The 27,055-nt window shown below is 44.9% G+C and overlaps 1 protein-coding gene across 6 annotated transcripts in view; it reads left to right on the top strand.

The window, feature by feature from the left end:
* USP15 (ubiquitin specific peptidase 15) overlaps window positions 1-27,055 on the top strand; it is an 829,830-nt gene that overhangs the window by 626,488 nt on the left and 176,287 nt on the right. The gene's annotated exons all lie outside the window — the stretch shown is intronic.

Raw genomic sequence — 27,055 nt, 5'->3', positions numbered from 1 at the left:
TTCTGCTCCTACAAATGACGTCTGAATCGAGTATCTATGTTATCTCGGGGCTCAGGTTTATTTCTGGTTTGTGCCTTCATTCTATTTAGGCTTCCCCTTCACTTAGTGTATAACCCTTTTGCAGTTTCCACTACCCTTGTTAAAGTGTAAACAGGTTAACCTGCAGCTCCAGTGTCTCCATTGGGCACCAGTCGGGGGCTTCTCTAAGTTTCTGCCCTTTCCTAGGTTTGTAGTTTAAGTGTGCATTATAAAATTATTTCATCTCAATTATTTCTTGATCATGTGCCATCTTCCATGGTTTTAGTTAATAACTGCAGCAAAGAAAGGAGTATTCTCTTAAAAGACACTGCTTCTTCTGAACATAAAGGCTGCTGCTGTGCTTCAAAGTATTTAACCTCCGTCAGCTGTTACCATCCCATAGTGACGTAATAATGCTTCTTCTGATGCGTGGCATGTGAGCAAGCAGTTCAAGAGATTAATGTCACATTAATGTGCAGATGCACTCCCTGGTGTGCATGCAACTTCTATACCCTTATCAGCTCTCGACAGCACCTTGAAAGGCTTGCCATGAATGTTTTAACGTAAGCCCAATTTCAGGCGTTTCCAAAAGCTGCTATCTAGCAAAGTGACTTTTACTGTTGCCTTCTCTTGGTGACTTCAAGCAAGACTACGAAGCATGACATTGTTGAGCTTGCAAGCAGCTTTAGACACTGGTCCTGTGGGGGGAAAAATAGACTTTTTCAATGACGTTATTGTATGGAATCTGAATTCTTTCCCTATTAAGGTACTGTTTGAAACAATATTTTATTCCTTTTTTTTGTCATTTTCAAATGCACCCACTTTACTCTACTACAAGAAGCAATTTAGGTCAATTGTACAGAATATGCCTGGTATTTGTTTGCTTTGCAAAATTACCTCAAACCTCAGATTGAGAGATCTGTGGCTATTTTTTATATTATGAATATGTGAATTATGTCACATTCAAGAAGAGACTGGAAATTCATCACAATTGCTATCATAGATACCAGGTAGTGTTCAACCGCTCTTTATGAGTACATCTTTTTGTCCCCGTCAGGGATGGTGTTATAAGCTTTATTTCTTGCTGTATCCAACACTCATTATTTCAGATTTAATTAAATGAGATAATAGTGTTTTGTAGTGTACTTTACTAAAGTAGTGAAGTATTGGTTAACTTTGCTATGAGGTGAAGCTAGTGACTGACCTTAACTAACCTTGTGAGCCAGTCGAAGTAAATGCAGAGGTTCAAGGTAATTTCCTTATTAAAGGACATTAGATTAAAAAATGGGATGCCCCAGTTGGTGATTTGTTAATTTGTGAAATATCATGACACTCACATGAACTAGTTGGTAGTGGCGTTGATAAGGGTTGGATAGTATCCTGCTTAAAGAAGATTCTGCAAAAAAAAAGAGAAATGAAACAGTATTACTAACCAAGGAGAGAATGCTAAAGCTAGAAGGCTTCGGAGATGGCCTGTGTGTATTAAAGATTAGCTGTATCTTAACACATGCCACTGAAAAAGGCACCATATGTTTTAAACATGTTGCAAAATGATGTGCGGTATCTGTTCCTTTACTTAAGTCCAACAGCTCATACCACAAACTGGGAGAAGATGATACCTAAAAGATACTCTAAGAACCTTTAAATGTTAAATGTTAAAAAAGAGGAAAGTGGGACACCTAGAGAAGCAGACTTACTAAGTGGCTCTGGCAAAGAAAAGTATTTGCTATGCTCTGGGGGAGCAGAAACAAGCACCATGCTGAAAACAGTGCTGTGTTTTTGTTGAAAGAAAGACAACACAGTGGCATTGAACCACTCTGTAGTTGTATATCTGTAACATTTTGTTACTCTAGTTCTTTCTGGGGTACGTTGTCAAAGTGTGGTGTTGGAGGTGATTCAAATAACCCTCAAAGTGCCTCCACCTATTTTTGATAAAGTTCCTCATTGTAAATACTTTGACACTCTTGAGGCGAAAAAGCTTTCAATAGAATTTTGGCAATCATGCCTTTTTAGAAGAGCTAACCAAGCATGACTACAGTCTTTGACTCTGTAAATGGGTTCAAAGAAAGCTGACAATTTTATAGAATAACTGTGAGAGAAAAAAAGTTTGTCATTGTTGGAGGAGCAATCAACTTTTTTACACGAATGGTGGGTGGCTTTAGAAAGTTTGAAGGCCATTACCCTAGAGCAGTGGTTTTTAAACTGTGGTCCAAGGACATCTGGGAGGTCTGTGAAGCTTACTAGGTGTATATAATTTAAGAAGCAACATGTAAAAAAATATAAATGTGTAAACCTTTCTGTAAATCTGAAAGAATTCAAAATAGGAGGCTAAAAATTAAGTTGGTATTCTCCGATTGATTTGTGGGAGCAGTGCAAATACATCAAAACAGAATCTAGTATGAACAGTAAATGGCCTCAATTGAGTTTAGCAAGACTCCAATCTTCTAAAAAATAACTAACATTTAGATTTTTTCAGATTTGTTTGTGAATCAAGTGAAACATTGCATAATTTGTGTATTTGTTTATTAAATGCTGATTTCTGTATTTTATGTGTATTGTTTTTAGGTTCAAATGATCTAAAATGCTCAGGCAGCAGTCCCCTTCTTTCTTTAATGACTTAGTGGAGGTCCCCGAGTTCCAGTAATGATTAAGTGGGGTATTTCCTTGCAGTTTAAGGACTCCATGTTCCAGGAGCCTCACGGCCAGCGTCACCTGAGCCGCATCGATTCCAGCAGCCCCTCCCACCTGCAGGCTACTTTACTCCTCGCAGAAGGAGTCTTCGTGGGGGCATTTCCTTGCAGTTTAGGGACTCCAGGTTCCAGGAGCCTCACGGCCAGCGTCACATGAGCCGCATCGATTCCAGCAGCCCCTCCCACCTGCAGGCTACTTTACTCCTCGCAGAAGGAGTCTTTGTGGGGGCATTTCCTTGCAGTTTAGGGGCTCCAGGTTCCAGGAGCCACACGGTCAGTGCCACCTGAGCCGCATCTATTCCAGCAGCCCCTCCCATCTGCAGGCTACTTTACTCGGGCGAAGGGCCAGCCTGTCCGAGACTTTTGAGGCTAGGCCATACCCTTTGGTCTCCGATGGGCAAGTTGCAGAGACTGTGAGTAGTTGGTCCGTTCAATAGCCAACAGCATACCCCCTACTTGGCAAAGGACTCATTACAGGCCATTGGAGCACGGCTGACTGTGTTTTAAATTTTTTACAATTCATCTAGTATTAATTACCCATTAAGCTTTGTGTGTGCGGTTCGTGGACTTTTTATGTGTTATATGGTTTTTGCTAAACACGCTATTTTAGCTATGTCAAAGCGTAAAGGAAAAAAAATACATGTCAAGCCTGCAGGCGCCACTATTGATACTTATCTTGTGAAGGCAGTGAGCGCCATAAATGTCGAAATTGATAGGGCCGAACGCCGACTTTCACTAGGTTTAGGTAGCCTGCCGGCCCCTGTTATTCTGACTGAACCCTCTGTAGAGCTTAGTCACCCCTCTAGCACAGGATCTATACATTCTGAGGACCGTGCCGAGGCAGCCCCAATATCATTGTCTCTAGAGCATGGAGATACCCCCTGTTTGTCAATTGCCAATGAGGTGCCTACCCCAAGAAAGAAAAGGGGCTGTAGGAAGCCCCAGCTTAAACAGGGGACGACTAGCATTGGGAAAGGACCTAAATCTACTCCTACCTCCAGTGCAAAAGAGCAACCAGCTGGTTTTGGGGCATTAAATGATTTACAGGTCAACCAGATTATTAATGCTCTGGTTGACAAAACTGAAAGATATCTAAAACCATTACACAATAAAATTGACATACTCAACGGGGAAGTTACCAGGCTAAGTGGGGAATTGACACTCCATAATGAGTTACTGAGTGATAGATCCATTGAGTGCCCCCCAATTATTAGTAACCCTCCAATAGTAGTAACACCGGAAGAGGTACTTGGTACCGTTAGGCGGCCGATGACCAATTCCAATGCTCACAATTTGGTTAAAGGGAATAATCACGCCCCACTAGGCCTCACTAAACCTGTGGTAGGGAATAATTATACAAGGGTTGACAATAACTCAAATCTTGGTAGAAAGATGAGTACACAGGAGATTAAAACCCGGGAGAGATAGTACCAATGGAGGGGAAACATTGCAGTACAATTAATCTACCCCCTGACTGCTCACCTTACGTGGCAGTCTTGGTAAATGTCCCTGCCCTTAATCCAATATCAACGGAAAGCCATGAATCACTTAAAAACAAAACGGTGCATTGGCTTAGTCGCCACTGTGGGTTCCCAGTGAACCATGCTGAACAGATTCTTACCACAAGAAGGGTCAATTGGATAGGCCCATTAAAAAAACATATACGGGGTGACTGTGTTATCATTAATTTTAATAACCCACATTATGCTAGGACCTCCTTGAATAGAGCAGCTGCTCTACCAATAAATAAACAGGGTGCCTCTTTATTCCCACTTGGTTTCTTTTATAGTCATCTACAGCAGGTACCCCCTAGAGGGACTACTCAGGACCAACAAATAATTAGCAGGTCTCTACCATTCCAGCCTTTGTCTGGGTTCCCTGTATTTCATCGATTTCAACCCCTTAGTGCCCTTGACGAGAATGACTGACTGGACCGGGGCAGCCATATAACCAATACGACGGATAGCCGGGGGAATGATGCACTAAGGAGCGAAAATCTAGTGGGACAGGAACCCGTAGACTTGGTCAATTCACAGAATGTTACACTTTCATCTGGCGAAAGACATCCTAGGCAAGAGGAAGTGGTACTCGTTAAAGGTAGCACTGCCCAACCCACAGAATCAGTAATTAAAGGTTGTGTCAAAGGGCTCTCTATAGCTAGTTGGAATATAGCTGTGCTGGCACAAAAGAGGGAAATGCTGGGCTGGACGGATTTTCTTAGATCCCATGATATCATCTGTCTCCAAGAGACCTAGTGTACGGGATTGGTTAATTTTGAGGGGTTCGCCTCGTATGACCAACCAGCCCAGAGTTCTGTGGCTGGTAAAGCAAAGGGGGGACTTCTAATTCTTGTATTAGTTAGCTTGCCAATAGAAGTGAAAAAGGCACATGAATATTGGGTCTCATTCGCAGATTCTTTGGCTTTGTCAAAAGCATGCCCAGTATGTTCTTTAATTAATTTCTATAATAACATCTACGACAGCTCACGGTCTAAAGTCGTCACAGACCTAGAGAATGGTATAGATAAGTTAAGTGCAGAGGAGGGTGTTATTTTTTATTTAATTTTGGTTGGCGATTTTAATATACCTATATGCCCCATGTCTACCACAAGGGTCTGCGGGGTGATAAGTGATACAGGAGAGGAGGATAACCACTTCCCCCACAATTCATATGGCGAGTCATTGTACACATTCATGGCGGATTATGATCTGGAAATAATGCAATGTGCAAGAGATGACTTGGGGAACCATATCCCCACCTTTACCGACAGGAATACGAATTCGATTACTGATCATGTCCTGGTATCCTCCAATATCATCCCTATGTGTACCACACCTAGGATCGAAGAATCCCAACTTAGCGATCATAACTGTATTACTATGACGGTTGAAAGCTGGAAAAATAGGTCTGTAAATCCAACAGTACAAGTGGGCAATATTGAACCGCATAGACCCAATGGTACTAAATTAAAATGGAAAGGGGTGAATGCGGATAAGGTGTTAAAAATATTAATAATGAGTGTTCTGTGGAGATATATGAGAACCTGAATGTTAATTGTGAGCCTACTTTGATCCTTAAGAATTTTAGTAAAATAAAAAAAATCCATTGATTCAATTTTTACTAAGCCTAATAATAGGGAATTTATTCATAATAAGGGTTGGTTTGACCATGCGTGCACCTCTTCTCTCTCCCAGCTAAAACAAGCACTGACGAGCAAACCTAGGGACCTGATGCTTGTAACAAATTAAGAGCAGATTATAAACTCACACTTAAACAGAGGAAAATAGAGCTGCAACATGAGGCCTGGGATAAACCTACACAGGCTGCCGAGACCTCAGACAGCCAACTGTTTTGGGCGACAGTTAATTCCCCTTTTTTAAAAGATGAGGTGGTCCCTGAACTAATGTCCCATGTCAGTAGTGAGGCCTGGGTAACCCATTTTTCTGGTATTATTAAATCTAGTAATTATACAAGTGATGGCCCTACCAACCCTAGCACTTGGCCTATAGTTCCACTAAATATAACCTTAGAAGAGGTGGAACAAGGTATTAAAACCAGCAAGGGAGGTAAGGCCCAGGGCCCGGATGGGGTCACAATAGATGTTTATAAAGCTGAACCCGCTTTATGGGGTCACCTCCTAACCTTCGTTTTTAATGCTGCAGTAATTGATGGAGTTCCTCCTACATGCAGAGAATCTATTATTATCCCTATTTTTAAGAAGGCGGATAAATCGGCTGCTAAAAATTACCGCCCAATTTCCTTTCTATACTCATCCATTAAAATCATGAGTAGGATTTTACTTGTTAGACTATATGAGTGGGCGGAGGATAATAGGATTTTAGCTAATACTCAATACGGTTTCAGGAAAGGGCGAGGAACGCTGGAACAGTGTATTAATCTAGATTTACTAGTTGGGAAATACACTTATGCTAAGCAAGGTTCCCTCTACCTATGCTGCGCCGATTTAAGTAGCGCGTTCGATTTAATGGACCATCTCATTCTATGGAAAATTTAACTACATCTTGGGGCCCCTGAGTCAATAACTTATTTTTTGGCACGACTCTACGAAAGATTACAAACTTCTGTACGGTATGGGATTAGGGGGGAAATGTACCCCTAAATTTAATGTCAGATGTGGTATCCGACAGGGCTGCGTCCTTGCCCCTTTGCTGTTTACCCTTTTTATTAATGAGGTGGACGCAGAGCTCAAATTAGTAAAATCTAAAGCTCCCCAGGCAAATGGCGTTGAAGTACCGGTACTGCTATATGCAGACTACGCCGTGCTGCCATCCAGGACACCAATAGGCCCTCAGCGGCTGATAGATAGGTTCGCTGATTTTATAACCAAAAGGAAGTTGCAGATTAATAAGAGCAAAACTTACACCATGGTTTGTGGCAATGGTCGTAAAAAGACTAACTCTTTTTTCATAGACGGACAGAAGGTTCAACCGGTGGACACATTTTGTTGTTTAGGGATTACCTTTGCCAGAGACAGAACATGGTCACAATGGATGCAGAATGTCCGGGCAAAAATGGCAAAAAGTGTCCATGGTGTTTTTAGATTTGCAGCCAAGCTGGGTGACAGACGTATCAGTGATATGACTCACATCTACCAGTCAAGATGTGCCTCTATCGCATTGTATGGAGCGGGGGTGTGGGGTCATTATCCTGATAAATGTCTACAAATGGTGGAGAATAAGTTCCTCAAACATTTGCTCTGTTTACCATCTTCATCGCCTACAGAGCTTATACATAGGGAAGTTGGGATTAGCTACTTGTCTGCCCTAATAGCATTTAGACCCTTACTGATCTGGAAATCTATATGGCAAAAAGAAGAGACTGCTTTTAATAGATTAATAATCAAAGATTGCCTCCAATTGGATAACTGTCTAATGATCCCCTGGCTGAAGTATATTATATACAGTTTTAAGGAAGTTTTTGACTTAAACATTCTGGATGACCCTAAAGCCGTAGCAGAGATGCCTAAAGCAGAAATGAGGAATAAGTTCCTGTTACACAGAATAAAGAGGCACTCGAGTTACAACAGGCAATTAACAACTTACATGTTTTATAATAGCTACTCAGTCTACGAAGGTTTCCATACATATTTAAGCCAGGTGACAAGAATTTCACATAGATATGTTTTAACAAGACTAAGGTTCGGGTTGGTCCACCATTTGGTAGCTTTCCCCCGATCCAAAGAGCACCCGGCTTGTCCATGTCCCTGTGACGGCCACACTAAACAAAGCACCCTGCACTTTCTTCTTATATGTGAACTTTATATGAATTTTCGTATTGCATTTTTAAAACCACTGTTTTTAAAATATGGTACTTTCACCACAGACGCTGCGATGAGATTGCTTTTTATAATGCAGGAACCAGATATATGTTTCTTTACTGCAAATTTTATCCTTAAATCGATTAATGCAAGGAAGGGTATGATGTTTTAATTGTAATCCTTACTGTTTTTTAATTATTTATGTATAGTGATGTTTAAATGTTCATGATGATGCATTTTTCTTATGTGCTTTTATGGTTGTTTTTATACGAACCGAATAAAGCTTAATTGAATTGAATTGATTAAGTGGGGATCCACAGAAGTCGCAAGGTTAAGAACCATTGCCCTAGAGACTCCCATGGTGGGTTTGCTGTGGTAAAAGTGGTTGTCATCTCCTTGACTAATTGCTGATGTGCACATTTGCAAGTTTAGTGTTATGCAAGTAATGAGGGTAGCGAGCCCGATGGCTACATTAAGAGAGACATTTGTGCTCATGAGTGACTAGTCAAGAAGAAAGAGGAAGGAGAAACAGAATCGAGGGAAAGAAAGAACAGTCAATCAAAGGAACCAGATTCAGTTAAGCCTATTCCCACTACTAAAACATAATCTCATTGCCTGTCCAACCCAATCCCTAGCTATTTACTGAGTTAAATAGAGAATTTGAGACTACTAGTGGCTAATGAGTAGTGCCTTTCCCTCCTCTTATTCTGGTAGTACGCGCTACTGGTAGAAAGTACTTTCCCTTTTACAAAAGCTAAAATCCAACTTCATGATTTGAGGTATACTAGGCTTGCTTTGTATGCGTTTGTTTTTGGAATAAAGCATTTTACAGCAGTAAGCTATGAATGGGTAATTCTCAGATTAACTTCCCAGAAAACTCGAACAATGATTGAACATGTTTGTTTATAACTAGATTTACTAAAGTTCCAATGTTAAGTAAAGTTTGGATCTTTTAACTAGGATCTGTCCTCAGACTAGTCAGTGTCCAAAGTATTTGATGGTCCGCCAGCCTTAGACTTAACTAATTCTGATACAATTACCTGAAACAAACCTTACCCTTTATACACCTCTTACTACAGACAAAGTTCTAATGCTCCTCGCTAATGCTGTGATTCTGAGTGTTATTCATTGACAATTTGTCTGAATCATGTTTTTGACTCCACGGACACTGTGGCTTGGGTCATGGGAATGGCTGTCACACTTCATCAACATGTTTGGATAAATGCTATTGGATTTTAAGGGGATATCCAGGCTATGCCCATGGACATGGCTATGTGGGGAGAAGCCTTACTCCTCCTTGGAACATTTCAAGAGCAGCAGGGATTCAGTTCTTGCCTTGGCCTCCCTGCATGACAGTTTTATTAACAGTATTGAAGTTTGTATTTACTTTAGGCCTATGCAGTTCCAGCAACCACAGCCGTCTCAATCTATCTAGACGAAACAGCAAATATATTGCTCCTGTCAAGGCACTGGTGAATCTAGGAAGTGTCACAGTAACAGCATATCCAGTCCTCATCAACCTCTGCGGGCTCTACCACCTCAAAACCCCTCTGACATCCCCCTCACTATAACCTCTTCCTGTGGGTGGGAGATATGTTGCCACTCAATTCACGACAGCCCACTGGCAGATCCGCTTTGGCTGCGTCATTTCTTTCCTATTCCCCACACCAGACCACTCCAATTTCTTCAGAGCATGCTAGCCTGCTCGTGCCTCTATTTTGGAGATTAAAGTCCTTGCATTGCTAGAAAGAGGGTGCATAGTAGAGGGGCCTCCTTGAGAGAGAGGCACAGGATTTGACTTCATTTACTTCTTGTTCCTCAACAAGGATGGAGGTCAACAGCCTTTCCTGGATCACCGCCTTCTAAACCTGTTCATCCGACAGACAAGTTCAATCTCTGGTTCCTGAGCCACGTGTTGTCGCCCTTGAACACTTGGGATTGATTGGTATACCTGAACTTCCAGGATACCTGTTCTATCTTCCTGATCTCTCCACCCACAGGTACTGTTCACAATGTGAGCCTAACATTATTTGTGGTCCTCCCATTCAAACTGAAGACATTCCCATGTCTTAACCAAAGTGCTGGCTATCATGGCATTCTTGCTGTAGAGGTCAGGTCTATGTACTTCCCTACTTGGACAACTGTCTGTTCAAAGGGAGAATCCCCAACACTGGTCTGGGAACATCTCCAGCAGATGACTACTCTCTTCCACAACCTTCACTCCCACACTGCGGCTGATTTTTATTGGAGCATAGACTGAACCTCAACACCTATCAGGTCCTGCACCCCCCACCCAGCGCCTTGAGACCCTCACGGGTGAGTAGTTGCGCTTAACAAACACTGATTGATAACTCAATACAGCCCTTATGCAAGGCTTCCCTCCTCAGGAGATTGTGGATATTGAAGGTTAATTCAGATTGGTCAGGCTAAAACGTGGATACCAGTCCTGCAGGTGTTGAAGGCTGTTAGTCTCTTAGCCTAGTTCATTATCTTGGTTTCTCACTCCAGATGGTGTACGTAACGCCTCCAGTGCTGCCTGAGACGGCAGTGGTGGTAACACCAAGGCAAGCTTTTGGCTAAGATGCAGTTTCTCCAGTCAGTGCATCCGAATCAGCACTTATGATGGACGCCTCCTACATTCTAAACGGTCACCCATTCAGCCCTGTAAATGCTCAGGATATTGTAGAAACTCAAGCCTTTTGCTGGCTAGGGTCTCATCTGGGCAACATGAAGGCACAGGGACTTTGGTCCTGATGAGAGCAGCACCAGCACATAAATGTGGTCAAGCTGTGGGTGGTCCAGCTTGCTCTGAAGTCCTTTCTACTTCCATCTCAGTGACCAACATCTTAATTCTGGCAAAGAACACCACTACTATCCATTGTAGCAACACGCAGGTAGTATGGGATAGTAGATACGAAGTTCAGTAGCTATTCACCTGTGGAAGTGCGTGCATCTACAGGGAATGTTCCGGCTGCGGCTCACTTAGCAGCCCCCTCAACATGAGGTTAGATGCTTTCAATCACTTCTTGCTGTAGGACCACGCGGAGAGTTACATCCCAAAGTGACAGGGTGATATTCTCTAGATTGAAGTTTATTTTTGAGAATCTCTTTGCCATTAACCAGAACATGAAGCGTCCTCGGTTTTGTGCCATACATTTTGACTTGTCTTCAGGCACAATTACACCATTCACACTTCTGTCCTATGTAAGGTCATACAGCATCAAGCACAACTGATTATGATTAACGCAGATTTGGCGAGAATGATGTGGTATGCCAATCTGTTGGCATTGAGCATTCAGCTGCCCCTTGTTGGACTGGCTGTCATAGTATAGTAAGGTCTCCACCTTACTCCGCAAATTTTCCTGCTGCATTCATGGATATTGAGTGGCACAGGTTAGACTTTTGCCTGCATGACAAGCTTGCAGACCTCATCTTGGCAGTCAAGAAACCTGAGACTAAATCCATCTACACAGGCCACTGAACTAAGTCTGTTCAGTGGTGTAGTTAAAAGGGCGGCAGTCCCTTTAAATCCCAACTTTTCGATGTCTTAGGATTTGCATTGTTACACGCTCAGCAGGGCCTGGCTGTGGCTTCAGTTAAGCCTATCTAGTGGTCAAGTCTTCTTTTGTGTGTCTATCTCATCAACCTTCTCTATTTGGATCAACACGAGTGGTACATTTTCAGACAGTTACGCTTTACTTAATCTCTCCCACACAGTTTATTGTTCTTCAGTGGAATAAGAACCTTGTTTTGACTTAATCTTCATTTGAGCAAGTTCAACTTCTTACTCTGAAAACTTTTGTCTTTGTGATGAAACGCTCTATATACAGGATCAATCCCTATCAGTACAGCCACCTCTGACAGTTTTCTACCCAGATAAGTTGGCTCTCCGTACCTACCAGATACTACTTACTTATAGTGGTTTCTGCATTCAATATGGGAAAGATTATCACTCTTCCACATCCAACAGAGAAGGAAAGTCTGCATGGTCTGGATCACAGGCATGCAATATCATTACATTGACCGCAGACAACATGTGGGCTTCCCCAGAGTTAAAAAGGGCATGGCTTGGGCTAGACATATTGGGCTTAGGGTCATCATTTGTTTCATGATCTGTTATGCCATGACAAAGAAAATTCTTACAGAGAGCATTCAGACTCATTCCATCGAAACCATGGGTGCTTCCAGAACTCTTTCTCGAGGCGTCCTGGGTGTGAACATCTGCGATGTGGTTTTCAGTGCATATTTTTGCAAAGCACTGCTGCCTTACTTCTCAGAAATGCAGTGATGGATACTTTGCCCAAGCTGTGTTGCGTGATTTCCTTGGTTAACCGGCGCTACTCAGTTCTACCTACCATGGAGAAATTGATTTGAGGATCATTCATAATGTAAGCGATCTGCAGAAGTATGTATTCATCAGAAGAAAGTTACTTACCTTCTGTGTATACTTATTCTTTACCCAGTTTTATCAATGCCTTTCCTTCTCCCTGATGTCCCAGTGCTTTTATTAGTAAGATCCCATGGTACACAAACATGATGGGGCCTAATATATTCCATTAAAGTCAATTGGCAGAATCATAGATTATGCTGCTTAGCACCACATGGTTCAAGGACAAAATAACCTGGTCTCCACTTTTAGTTGCTGCTGTTTATTTAAGCAGACTCAAACACATGGTGGCACTGGAGAAAACGTTTTGCAGACCTTTTTGCAAGGAGATGAGCAATCTGTGGGAAATATCTTTACTAAAGATTTGCAACTCTGTCATTAGATCTGTTGTAAAAACCCAAACGCTGACCTGGACATGAATGAGAACTCCCTCGCCTTCACAGATCTCCATTAGTTGCCCACAGCTATAAAATGTGTAGTTAAATAGCAAAACACATATATAATTGAAAACAAATTACTAAACAACTGCCAGTCTGGCTTCAGATTAGGGCATAGCACTAAAACGAAAATTTTAAATATCATTAATGATTCTTGTCAGTTGGTGTACAAGGATGAGGCATGCCTCCTGATCTTGTCTGTACCCTACATCATTTGATGGTTCATGACCTGCTGCTTAGCTAACTACTCATTTCAATGGTGGAATGGTGATAATGTGATTCAGGTTCTGTCTACGCAAGTGCTGTCAGATTGTCAATCCAGATAAGACCTTCTTTCAAATCTCTCTCTGAACGCTCTTGTCATTTCTTTCCACCAATATGTGGATTGACACTCAGATCCATATGAAAATAAGCAATTATTTATCCATTTACTATAACAAGGACTGCATCCCCCAAATATGAAACTGCATGTTCTTTCTGCAATTAAAATGTAACCAAAGCAAGTAGTTCCTCATCTGTATCCATGGTTACAAACTGACAGACAAACCTCCAGGATACTAGGCTTTACTCCAAAAGTATACACTGTGGCAAATCACGCAGCTTCACAGTGACAAAAAATTCATGTTATACACCTACGTAAATGCTGTGGCAAAAAGTGCTTACAAGTAACTACAATGTCATAAATCCATCAAAAATGAAATTCTAGTTGCTGATCTAAAGTCGTCCAAGATTTAGTTATCTTAAGGGTGGGATATGGATTATCTATGCTGACAGTTCTCCCTTCTATCCAAACAGCGGCATTCAAAGCAATGAGCTCAAATACTTAAGATGTTTACACACATTGTCATTGTATTGTTTACTGTCATACTGCTCGCCCTGCAAGTATGAAGAGCACTAAAACTCAGTACACCCCACAACCTACAGAAAAACCCTGTTAGGCATCTTCAGAGTACCAGTAATTTCCACCTAGTAGCTAAATGGTCCAACTAGACTTAATCCTTTTCTTCCTCCTTTTTTGATTTCAGTCCATAAGGTCTGGACCAATACACCCATTGAGATAAGTTGAGGCTCCAATTTTTTTCTTTCTTAAATCCTGATAATTCCTCTTTTATCTCTATTAAATTGTCTGGTGCTGACCTAGCATTACAAGTCCTTAACTTGTGATCTATTTTCTTCCTCTTCTGTCCTTAACTACTATAAAAAAAAATCATTTGAGGCATTCTATATGATTAAAACTTTAATACATACCTCATGATGGTTAAATGAACTCCAGTGCACCAATGATATGAAGGAGTAGTATACTACTCATGTAACATATTTGTTTCCTGATATACAAATTCTTATTTTCTCCTAACCGGTTTAACAGTAAAAGCGATTTCATACCCTTTGGACTATTCACAGCGCTATGCAAAGAAACAGACTAAATAATCATCAACTGACTAGAGCATCAGCCATCCCTTATCTATCTTGCAATTTGGTGTTCTGGACTATCATACAAGGGAGAACCCACTTTAAGATTAGCCAGACATGGTGACACAGTGCAGTCTTAATCCAGCTGCACATTGTGGTTGACTGTTATTCCATGAGGTCTGTTGACTTCTTTCTAAACATTTGGTTCAACAATTTTTGTCACCAATATTACAGATCTCACAATAAATAGCATTATGAATCATCCACCACAGTTTTTTGTCATCAGCTAACTGTAATATTCGACTGTGCAGTGGGAGCTGCATTATGTTTTGTACTGGTATGCTTTCTAATGTTTAGTTATTAAAAGAGCTCATATTTGCAAAGTATAATTGTTTTAAGTGTTTTCTGTATCTTTTTCCTTTTCACCAGAGTTAACGGATAATTAATGCCTTTGTGTCCTCTCGCCTGGACTACTGTCATTTTCTTGATCTTCCTCCCTACCTAATCTGGACATTACATTTACTCCAAAACTTCGCTGTGGCAGGTTGTTGTAGGCCTTTGGTTTTAAAGACTATATCTCCTCTGCTCTCACCTTAGCTCTGGTTTCCGGTGGCACAGTGGATTATTTTAAAATCTTTGTGCCGGGTGCACAAAGTTGTTCACCTTAATCATCGACCACTTATACATTCCAGATTCCATTGGCACTGCTTCAATCGCCAGTTACGATCCGCTGAGCAAAATCTGCCAGTGATCCCTGCCGTCAATCGTAAAACACCAGAAGGCAAGGCTATTTCCATCTCCTCTCTCGCATCGAGATCGTTCTGCCCATCCATACCAGGGCCTGGCCTAACATGCTTGGCTTTCATAAACTTGTGAAGAGAGGGCTATTGTCTTCCTTTGAGAAGGGATCGTCCTTCTAGGCCTTTTATTTCTTCGGGGTTTCCTACGTTATGCAAAGAGAATTATTTTATGACCAAGAAACACACTTTTGTTTGTATGCTCTAGTTCACAAATACCAAAAGTAAATGAAATGTATAAAACTCAGCTTAAAATCTGCTTCATAGATAAAGCAGGAGAAACTTGATTAGACAAGGGTAAGAGAACAAGTTGGTTAAAAAGCAAATTTTTCAGAAGTCTTTTACAATGTCTGAAATTGGATTTGAATGTAAAATGAGACCCATAATTGAGATTGAGTCGCAGCAGAGAAAACTGTGTTGCCGAACGTCACGATTTGACCTTTGGAATCTTCTCAAGACATTGTTTAAAAGATTGCAGTGCATTGATCATAGGTATCAAATTTATCGTTTAGAAATTCAGGAGCATTCTCCTATAATGCATTATGCACAATTGACCAGGCGGTAAAACAGACCATACTGTTTACCACCGGTACTAATATAAAGAAATGAATATCAGAGGCATATGTCCCCTTCTTGAAAGCCCTGAAACGAACTCAGCAGCAGCATTTTGCAATATTTGAAAACATTTTAGATTTTTGGGGATGCCAGACAGATCGTGCTGATGTAGTCAAGTTTGGACTAGATTAGCGCTTTGATGACAGGAATGTGATATTGACAGCCTCCGTTACACTCGCCTCTTTGTACGGTTAGTGAAAGTTATCGATTCCTCATAGGCGAATAATGTCTGTGTGCAATACTTATAGAAATCATTTGCTCCTAATGGGCATTTCTGGCTATGGAAGTGACAACACGTCTATGAATACTTGTCAACAGTTCTCTACTGTGACTACGCTGCAAGAAGCACCCACTACATTTGGTTCTGCTTCAGATTGTTTGATTGCAATTACATTTTACAAGGCGACACATTTACTCTGTTTGTAAGAAAAATGTTCTGAAATGTATCATCTTTCATATGTATGAATTTGAATCTAAGCATAATTCTTTTTTTCTTTTGAAAAAAGAAGGCTCTACTGGTCTTAAAGGGGTTGGAAAGATAACACTGCTGGCGTTCCAAACCTTGACTCCTAGCTGCCTAATCCCAGAGAGGATTGTTAGCACAATGAGACGTCTTGCCCATTCATCTTTTTACTTTTATTTAAGGAAATAATGTTCTCATTGCAAAACAATAACTCTGCCATTCTTTATACAAAACTAAGATGTGGCTAACCAGATGGAGACTATACTCGTCCATGCTTAGCGAGACTCTTTGAGGAAAAAGTTCCTGGCTAATATTGTTTTTTATTTCATGTGTCAGCCGTAACTGGAAAAGGGTGGTGTTATGGCTGTAAATTACACTAGTGGACAGAGAAACGAAGCTTCCCACCTGGGCCGCACTTTACTATTTGTTTGAAATCTTTTTATTAATGTTAGATTGCAAACAAAAAAAACCTCTCACCTACATCCAACGGCCGGTGAGGTAGAAATAAGGGGCAATCGGGAGGAAGACAGGAATAAAGAACAGCACTGAGCAACACGTCTTTGCTTATGGGAGGATAAGTGTAGGTAGCGAGGGTAGGTGGGGTTCTGGGTCGGGAAGGAGACGGTTACCAGGGTGCTTCTTGTCTCAAACAGTTAGGTGGACCCATCTGTAGGGTGTTATAAGTTGCCGGCCTAAAGTTCAACGGACTGTATTTCGTCGACTTTGCTAAAGTGGAGCACATGTAGCTATGCCGGGCAGGTGAGTTTGAAAAACTCCTGTGCTAGAAGGTCCCAAGTTTGGTCAAAGAATGAGAGTTTGCCCTCAAGGAAGGCAGTCAATTTCTCCATGCCCAGTAAGCCCCTGAGTGTATGCAGCTAGTCTGTGTAGGTGTGGGTAGTATCACTGCCCCATTTCGCAAAGATGGCTTCTTTGGCCTTTGTTGCAGCGCAGAGGATAGGTCAGGGCATTAGGAAGTCCTTATAAGACATAGATGGGCAGGTTTGGGACATCGGTTTGGTATATCTCATGACTGTCAGCACCTCTTCTCAATTTTTTTTTAAGCATAGGACAGTGCCACAGTCGGTGGATCAGCATTCTTGTGTGGCCACCTCCGTGCAAACAGCTTCCATCTTTCGGCAGTCGTCATCGGGCCTGTCTTAGCCAGCGTGTAGTACCAATAATGTACCATCTGAAGCATAATCTTTTTGTAAGCTAGAGACCAGCATGTTCCCATGAGGAACAGGGTCAAGACTGATTTGCATATGGCTGAGTCTGAACTGGGGTGGCAAAGTGAGCTAAAGAACGATGATGGATTCAACCCAGATCTGGGGGTGAGTGTCTGAAAATTTTTAGTGCTTCGTCCACCATTTCCTTGTGTTTGCTTTAGACAGATTCTTAGTCACAGCGGATGTTGCCACTGATATGCTGTGGATGCAGGTACTGGGTAGGTTCCTCTCTGACCATGCACTGTTGTTTGTTGAGTGCGGAGTGGGGGGCAGCCGTCCTTTAGTGCACCTGTGCCAACTCAGACCGAAGGCACTCACTGATTCATTGTTCCGTGAGAGGTCAGGGCAGTGGCCTCTGAATATTTTGATTCTACCTAGTCAACAGTGTCATGTAGGAGTATAAAATGAGACGCACTGAAGATCATGAAATGGGGGAAATGCTTATCACGTATTAGTGGTACCAGGCGTCGCTTGGAGGCACAATTGCTCGAGGAGGAGAAACGACTAACGAACCTCCAGCGGGTTGTTCCTGCGTAGGAATCTCGACAAGAGTCACTGCTTTCTGTATGGAGGGCAGTGGAGGAGACCTGAGGCAGGCTAGACTGGTTGTTCTGCCATGAATATCGCCAGTTGCTTCATTGTGAGGGCGATACATCGGGGAGACTGCTGGCATTGGTGCTTAAAAGGGAACGCCTACCCCTGAAAAGTGATGCTTTCTCCGAGGTGCCACAGTGGGATGTTTGCGGGGTCCCTGCTGGCAATCAATTGCCTACTGCAGGACCATCCTGCGTCCATCTATGGCTCAGTGGGGGTTGATCATTCAGAGGATATGCACGTTTTCCTGGATTCACCGCCGCTTCCTCGCCTCACGGCAGAACAGACCAAGAGCCTCGAGGGGGACCACTTGGTGGAAGAGCTGAAAGGAGCAGTCTGGGAGATGACACAGGACAGTGTACCATTACAGGATGGGCTTCCGGTGGAATACTACCAAACATTCTCTGAGTTTCTACTTCCCCATCTACTAGAAATCTTTCTCAAGGCTCGGGATCTAACCGAGCGAGAGGCATAGACAGTCATGCTCTCCAAACCAGATGGAAACTTATCTGATCCCAGTTCCTATCGACCCCTATACATAAAAGGGGGAGAAGCCAAGATATTGGCAAAGGTACTTGCCACTAGACTGCGTGACGTGGTTACCACCCTGGTTCACGATGGTCAGTGTGGCTTTATGCCAGGACGGCTGACCAAAATGAACTTACAGAGGTTTTCTTGTGATGCACTTCATCACAGATTGCTTTAGATATTGAGAAAGCATTCAACACCCTGGGTTTGGCAGTTCTTCAGAGAATGGAATTTGGAGAGGTCTTTCTGTTCTAGGTAAGACTGCCCTATGCCTTCCGGGTCGCCCGGGTTCGGACTGGCTCTGTATTGTCAGAGTATTTCCCTATTGATTGGGGTATGAGACAGGGCTGCGCTCTGTCGCTGCTCCTTTTTGCGTTAGCGATGGAGCCGCTGGCCGTACACCCTCTCCGCAATATGGATGCTTGGGGGGTCGAAGTATAAGGCATTGCAGATGTTGTCTCCCTCTACGCAGACGATGCACTGGTGAATGTTACCCTGAGAAGTCTGTGGGAACCCTGCTGTAAATTATGTCTGAGTTCGGTGCGGTGTCCAGCCTCCATTCCAAGAAACAGAAAACGGTGTTGTTTCCGCTGGCTGCTCAGTCTTGGCGGTGGCTGGTGGAGCTCCCTGTACCCGGATTTCAGTATGAGAGGGGCTATTTTCGAAATCTGGCGATCCAGGTAGCGCGCATCCCAGTGGCCCGATATCCACTCAATCTGGGTGGAGTCCTCAGTGGCTTAGAGTAGTCTGTCCATTTCTGGGTCTGTCTGCGGTTGTCAGTAATGGGTAGAGCAAGATGGTATTTTACCCTGCTGCCTCTATGCCTTACAAAATGCTATGTATGATATCCCGCTGTCTGTCTTCAATAGAATTAATAGTCTCCTAGTGTCCCTAGTGTGGGCGAGTAAACGAAGCAGGGTTAAACTGGATCTTCTGAAGTTAGACACTGCCCTGGGTACGCTGGGTCTCCCAGACCTGAGACTGTACTACTTTGCTAGCCTTTTGCAATATGCCGCTCAATGGTGTTCTGATGGTCTAAATTGGGAGGGAAAACCTGCTGGGCGCACGGAGCGCTGCTTAAGACCTCCTGCACTGTCTTATGTTGGGGAGGAGAGTCCTGAAAGATCACCCATTTGTCATTCGACAGGTAATAGTGTCATGGCAGAGTGCGGTCACACAGTTGCTTTATGGAGCCCCCTATGCTAGACTTTAACCTCTCCGTTGGTTGAAACCCATTCGCACAATCCAGTCAGTAATGGATTTCTCACAGTGGTTTTGAGGGCGTCTGTACAACTGTTGGGTACTAATACCCTAACGGTTTGTTTCTTACATTGGTGTAAACTCGAGATGTGTTTGGCATTCACCAAGGCCAGTTCCTACAATATGCCAAACTATCCTGTACGATTCGGGAGATATGGCCGACCTTTCCTACTGAGCAGATTTGACTCTGCAGGTTGTGTTGGATCCGGGGTCAACCCGAGGCCTGATCTCGCGTATATATAAGTCTCATAAAGAGGATCCTCATACTGATGTGACGCTGGTGCAGATAGATGGGCAGGGGGAGACTACACTTCTCCCGCAGGGGCCTGGAAGAGAGCCTTTGTTCAAGTTCAGAAAGTGGCAAGCAATGGGAGGTTTAAACTTATGCAGTTTTGCGATGTGCATCAAGTCTATCTGACCCGACTGCGATTACACAGGATGAACAGGGCTCGCGTGGAGGCTTGCCCCTGTTGTGGGTCTACCCCGGCATAATTTCTTCACATAACGTGGGACTGTGACAAATTGCAAGGGTACTGGGAGGAGGTCCCTCAATACAATGCGGGGGGGGGGGGTTGTCACATGAGTGCTGGTAGACTCTTCTGTTAAGCACTGTTTGCTGGGAGTGCTCCCAACGCCTAAGTGTCTGGTCCGAATACGGCACAGATTTCTTTTTTTTTTTTAAAGTTCAAAATGTTTTATTGAATTTTACAGCAGAGAGATACAGTGAAAAACGAAACTAACACACAGTAGGTAAGGAAAGAAGCACCAGGGGAGGGGGAGGAGGCTGTGCATAAAGTGAAATAGTAAGCGCTCTACAACAATGGTTGAATGGTACATTGTTTAGGGGATAATACATAGGCATGCAGATGTAAGTATCGCAAACGTTCTACATTGGGAATAGAACAGTACTGTATAAATTGAATAAAACATAGGCATGTGAAGATGAATATTGCCGGCTTACAAATTGTCATATCATGTCACTTGGAGTGAACTACAATGCAGTACATACATCTTATACATATAAACTTTATACAGACATGAGTATTAGAAACCGGTACGTTAAAAGACAATTAGTTTTATTACCTTAACATCTATGATATAATAGAATGCACAGGGGTGAATAAAATGGGTATGTCTCATGTGAGGGAGGATAGGGGCGCATATTGTAGTCGGTAGTATAAGGATTGCTGACGAAGCATAGGTGAGTCAAATACAGGGAGAATGGAGTGATTTGAAGGGGAGGTGAGTTTAACATTGTGATGGTCATGGTGGTTTATAGGTAAAGGCGTTTGTGTCTAGGGCTTTCCAGATCGTGCACCGTGATTGTCTCCACCGTGAGTGTCTCCACGGGGAGGATTGGAGAGCAATGTTGTCAGCTCCTCTAAGAAAAGTTAGCCACTCACGCCATTTAGAGAAAGAAACTGCTTTGAAGTTTTTCCAGCTGTTTAAGATTATTTTGCAGGCTAGAGTAAGCATTAGATCCAGGAGGAACCGATCATTGTCGTTTTTGATTTGGGGTTCCAATGTATGAGAAGTCTTCTGTTGGGACAATTTTTAGGGTATGTGTGATGAATTCGAACACTTTAACCCAATAGTCATGGAGCAGGGGGCACTCGGAACAGCATATGTGCGAGAGATCCCTCGTGTTTGCCGCAACACAAACAGTTCGGGTCTTCTGTAAGGCCTACCTTGAAGAGTCTAGCGGGTGTCCAATAAGTCCTCTTAATTAACATAAATTTAGTTTGAGAAAGGGTGTGCGAAATTTTATATCAAAAGGGAGACTTGTTGATTGCGAGCCAATTGAAAGCAATATTTGATTTAGTAGAGTCGGCTTCCCACTTCCGTTGGTTAAGAGAGAGGGTTTTCTTTTGATCCGGTAGGAGAATTTTATATATGCATGACACCAGGTGTCCTGCCTTGGATAGGTGAGACAGGAGGGTGGTGATCGAGGAGTTATTCCCTGATATATTCAATTTGGTAAGCCCTACCTTAAGCTGACGGAATTTATAGAAATCTAGGTTAGTAAGATTGAACTGATTTTGCAGGGTTGAGAATGGCATAGGTGAAGTGTTCTTGTAGATGTCTTGTACTAGTTTAATGCCCTTGTGGGACCAGTCCGCCCAGAAGAATGGAGCACCATCATTTTGCGTGTGTGGTTGTACCATAAGGATGATAGGTAAGATTGTTTTATCCTCACCTCCAATCAGGAGTCAAGGAGTAGGATGGCTCTTTTGGTGTTCTGAATGATGTTTCTTGAGTGTGGTAAATGGGATATGTCCATCGTAACTAATGCCGCTAGAGGAATATTCTGTATGAGGGACTTCTCTATCGCCTCCCAGGGTGGAACATATCGTGGATTGTCCATAAACCAGAATGCACCCTGCTTGCAAAAGAAGGCCGTTTGGTAGTTTCTGAAAATGGGAAGTGAGATGCCCCCTTTATCCTTGGACAGCTGGAGTTTTTTCATAGAGATTTTGGGCTTTTTGCCCTGCCAGAGGAATTTGCTGAAGGTTTTGTCTATTTTTTTAAGAATTCATCAGAAAAGGAACATGGGTAGCATGCTAATCTGATAATTGACAAGCAGGGTTATCATCATCTTCAGGGATTCTGCTCTTCCCCACCATGATAGGAATTTGGGAGACCAGTTATGAAGAAGTGATTCTATTTTTTTGGACAAGAGTTTTTCGTTAGTGTGGAGAGTGGTTATTAGTTTGTTTGTGAACTCAAGGCCCTTGTATTTGATAGAGTTCTGTTGCCAGGTTAGACCTGATGAGCCTAGGATACTTTTGTCACCGTATCGACTGATAGTTTTACCTCAGACTTGTCCTTGTTAAGGGAATTTCCAGACACTTCTGAAAAATGGTGTATGGTATTCACTAGTGCTGAGATTGCGGTAGGGGCCTCTTCAATGACTATTAATACATCTTCTGCGTAGGCGGCAAGTTTTACATTAGAATCTCCAAAGGAGACACCCTTAATGTCTGTATTTTCCCTAATGTGTTAGAGGAACAGCTCCAAAGCCAGGAGAAAAGGAGTGGGGCGACAGGGAGCAGCCCTGTTGAGTCCCCTGGTAAAGATTCAAAGCAGAGGAGACTATACCTCCTGCTCTAACTTTAACAGTGAGATTCTGGTCTAGAGCCATTATCATTTTGTCCAAGTTATCGCTCAGATTAAACTTCTCTAAGACAGCCTTTAGGTACCTCCAATCAACCTTGTCAAAGGCTTTTTCCGCATCTAATGTGATGGCAACTGTGGAGGGTCGAGAAGTCTAGCCTTTTCTATGGTATGACATATTAGACGTGTGTTGTCACTGGAGAGCCTGTGTTTTAAGAATCCGACCTGAGACGGGTGTATTAGTTTAGAGATATGTTGTTGAACTCTATTCGAGAGAATTGATGCGTAGATTTTGCAATCCAGGTTTATTAATGAAATCAGTCTGTAGTTATTAGGTAAGAGGGGATCTTTGCTTTCTTTTGCTAGGACGATTATAGTTGCTTCCGCAGGTGTACCTATGACTTGACCAGTAGTTGAGAAGTGGGTTAATAGATTCAAAAGTGGTGATAGAGGGCGTGGCCAAGCAGCATGGCCGACAGGACCTAAGCTCCTCCGGCTCCCGGCAGACTGGCACTGAAATCCTGTTTAATTATCCTTTATAGGCTCCTTCCCTGAAAAATCGAGAGCTGCACGAATCTCTGATGCCCGGGGACACGTCCTGAGGGATTTATGGCGGGCCGCTGAGAGTGGAGCCGTGATGATGGCCCGAGCTGTGGGGGAGCGGACCTGAAACTACGCAAGGCCAGGGTCTGGGGCCTGCTTAAGAGAGGCGGCGGAGCCCGGTGATCGGAGGCCCTATGGACATCCTAGCCTTGGGTCCAGGATAGTGCCACATCGAGAACGGGGCCCGCTGTCAACCAGGGCCCGACTTGCGGAGGATTGCAGGAGAGCCTGCCTGGGGTCGCGGAGGCCCGTACTGACTGTTGCGTCGCCGGCGCTGGTGCGGTTGGCAGAGCGGCTGTGCCTCTGGACCTGCCGACTTACCTGTGGGACTAGAGAACTGGGTGCCCACTGCAATCAGGGACTCTCTCTAGGTACGAGGGACATCGGGTCCTGGAGTGTGGCTGAAGGTGCTCGGCAAGCCCGGCCTGGGAGGAGTGGAGGCGGAGCCAGCATCAGGAGAGGCCCCGGTTTGCGGCCTGTGCCTCCAGACGGGCGGAGCCCCGGAACCCGGTTGTGCGGCCATCGGGACCTGAGGCGGGGGACGACTGACTCCGGCAGGGGCCCCGCTGCCATCTGGGGACCCGGAAACTTTCCGCGGTCTGGCCATCGGTCACGGAGGTGCCAAGGCTGTTACTCGTGCCGGCCGGCGCTGAGGTGGAGAAGGCGGCCCGCACGACTTGCACATTCCAATCTGACCATCTTGAGAGGCGCCCTGATTGAAGGGGTGCCGGCCGCCGCCGGGGCCCTCCATGAGACATTGGATCTCGACTGAGCTGATGAGGCCTTAAGGCGGGAGGGAGTGACGACCTGTACGGAGGAAGACGGTCCGGAGACCAGGGAGCCCACGCAGGACAGGTGTATTTATTGGGCTGCAATACCAGGAAGCACGAACGGATAAGGTGCGTGAGTCGCAGTATAGTTACTGATGGTGCAGGGCTGGCTCTGCGTCTCCCCATACCTACAAGCATCATTGAGGCTCTGGGGGACACCCGTTGGCGCGGGGCCACGACGATCTGCGGTGGGCCTGGCTGATGGACTCGTGTGCCAAGGCAGGTAGAGTGGTGATTTGCCGGAGGGGACTCCCCGTGGAGACGAGACTCCCTGAGACGCCTGCATTCCAGGAGGGGCCGGCTCGCAAGACCTCTGTTGAGAGGGGCACGACGCTGAGGGACGGTCCACCCTCGTGCGGGGCCGGGGCCAGGAGACCAGGAAGAGAATTGAGGGCCTAATTGGGAGGAGCGGCGGTCGCCCAGGCGGAGTCTGACTGTCTGCGGCTTGGAGGACTGGAGCTTTGGGGGACCTTAGCTGAGGGAGCCAACCTGCTGCCGGAAGGGTCTGCCACGGAGGGGGCACACCGCGAGACCCGGAATATGGAAGATTGGCTGGAATCCTGTAGCCTGTCTGAGGCCTGAAGGCGCATCTGCCCACTGGGGTTGGTCTGATCGTTGGTCGGAGAAGCTGTGGGGACATGTATCTTGGCGGGAGCTGTGGCCTGCGGGTGGGACAGGGGGAGGCACCCGTAGGATACTGAGCATCTTATGACGACTACGGACTCCTGGGAGTGTTGCAATGACCTGTTGTGGGTCGGGTTCGAGAAGTGCCTCACTGGGGCTTGTGCTCGGAGGTGGACTTGGAGGAGACCGGGCAATAAACATCGGAGACCCCACTGCTCCTTAGAGAGCCGAGGAGAGAGCGGGGGTACCTGCAATGCGTAAGGATAAGATGTCTCGTTCCTCGCAGCCGAACACAATAACTCAATATACCACCCAGCGGCTACCCTCGCAGCGGATAACGCGCCAGCCGGGCCAGGACGAGGGGGCGGAAGCTCCCGGGGAGCCCTCCCGGGCGGAGTTGCTGAAGGCGATGCACTCAGCATTGGAACGACAAATAAAAACAGTGTCTATCGATGTAAAGTTGCTGCGGACAGACCTACGTAAAGTGGCAGATAAAGTCTCTGATGCAGAGGGGAACATAGTACAGTTGCAGGGTGAGGTGGCGTCCCTCAAAAATACAGTCTCACAAATCACGGCCACGGCAGGAGCCCTGGAGCGGAGAGCAGAGGATGCGGAAGAGGGGGCACGCCGCAGCAAAATCAGGGTCCTTGGCGTCCCGGAACGGGCGGAGGCGGGAAACGCAGAGCGCTTCCTGGAGAACTGGATTCGTACAGAACTATGTCCGAGGGGTCTATCGGAGGACTTCGTGATTGAGCGGGCTCATAGGGCACTGGTTCCGCCGCCGAAGCAGAACCAGCGCTGACAGAGACTGTATCCTGAGGGCGGCGAGGGAGTAGGCGAACCTCACCTTTGAGAATAACAGGGTCTCCTTTTACCCAGTCTACACCCAGCAGGTCCAGGAGCAGCAGAAGTCCTTTCTGGGAGTCAAACAGAAACCCTGGGAGATGCACCTACAGTATATGCTGCTCTATCCGGCCAAACTTAAGGTTCTGTCTCAGGGGAAGGCACATTTCCTTGATTCCCCAGAAGATGTCTTGGAGTGGTTGGAGATCAGGGGAGATGCTCTCCCGCCGGGCGAACGAGGGGGGGCCCGCGGGACTTGGGGAACCCGACCACCGAGGAGACGTGCCAGCAAACGAAGACGCCTCTCCGATACAGCTGAGAGTGAGGAGAGACGCAGAGTTACAGTGGGTGACGATGGGGCCTTACGCCTGGAACCGCCCGAAGCTGGGGATTTGTCGGCGTTACCGAAGCCTCCCGTGCCCAAGGAAATATTAGTCCCGGATATCCTGCAGATCACGGAGGAGGACATATTGCCTACTGCCTCTGCGGTCCCTGAGACAGCGGGGGCCAGGACTCCTGAGTCGGCGGAGCCATCTTGAAGAGACTGAGTGGCTGCGTGTATTTTCCTGTATGATTTATGACATGCTTCCCGGCCTCAATGGGTCTCCCCCAGTGGGGAGTGTGAGTGCTGAATAATACATAGAGGAGGCTTCTTCTTTCCGTGTAGTAAGTGAGGGGGAGAGGAAGGGAGGCTGGGGGCTGGAGGGGGTTTAGACGTGGGAAGGACGGTTTGAGCCCTGTATTAATATTGTGATAGTTGGCCTTGCTGGGAGGGGGGGGTTCTTTTTCTTGAGTGGGTTAGCCTTGTTGGGCGAATGGGGTGGCTGTGCATGTCCTGGCACCAGCGGGGAAAGGGCATATTGGCATGTTTTGTTTTTGCTGGTATATTGCTCGTGGGTGTGGGGAGAGGGGACAGTTGGAAGGGGATGTTGGAAGGGAATGTTTCAAGCATCGTTTGTATTACATTTTGGGCACTGGAGGGGAACTACACTGTGAACAGAACGTTATGGCGGGGTAGATCACATTGGAAATTATGGGGTAAATGTTTATGAGTTGGAACGTGAGGGAGCTAGGCACGTGCACTAAGAGGTATAGAGTCCTTTCCGTTCTTCGAAGACATGGAGTCTCAATTGCATGTCTCCGGTAGACCCACCTTGTAGATGAAGGGGCACAAAAAGTGGCGTGGTCAGATATTCCATGCATCTTTCTCTACATATGCCAGAGAGGTTCTGATCTGGGTGGCACCTGGGGTACCGTTCGCTATTCAGTATGTGGAGGCGGACATTCATGGTAGATACCTGCTTCTCAGAGCTAAACTGGATGGCAGGGAAATTGTCA

This window comes from Lissotriton vulgaris, chromosome 1_1, assembly GCF_964263255.1.
Source record: "Lissotriton vulgaris chromosome 1_1, aLisVul1.2, whole genome shotgun sequence".
Classification (NCBI taxonomy): domain Eukaryota; kingdom Metazoa; phylum Chordata; class Amphibia; order Caudata; family Salamandridae; genus Lissotriton; species Lissotriton vulgaris.
Note: the sequence above shows the minus strand (reverse complement) of the source record. Positions and strands in the feature narration are given on the sequence as shown.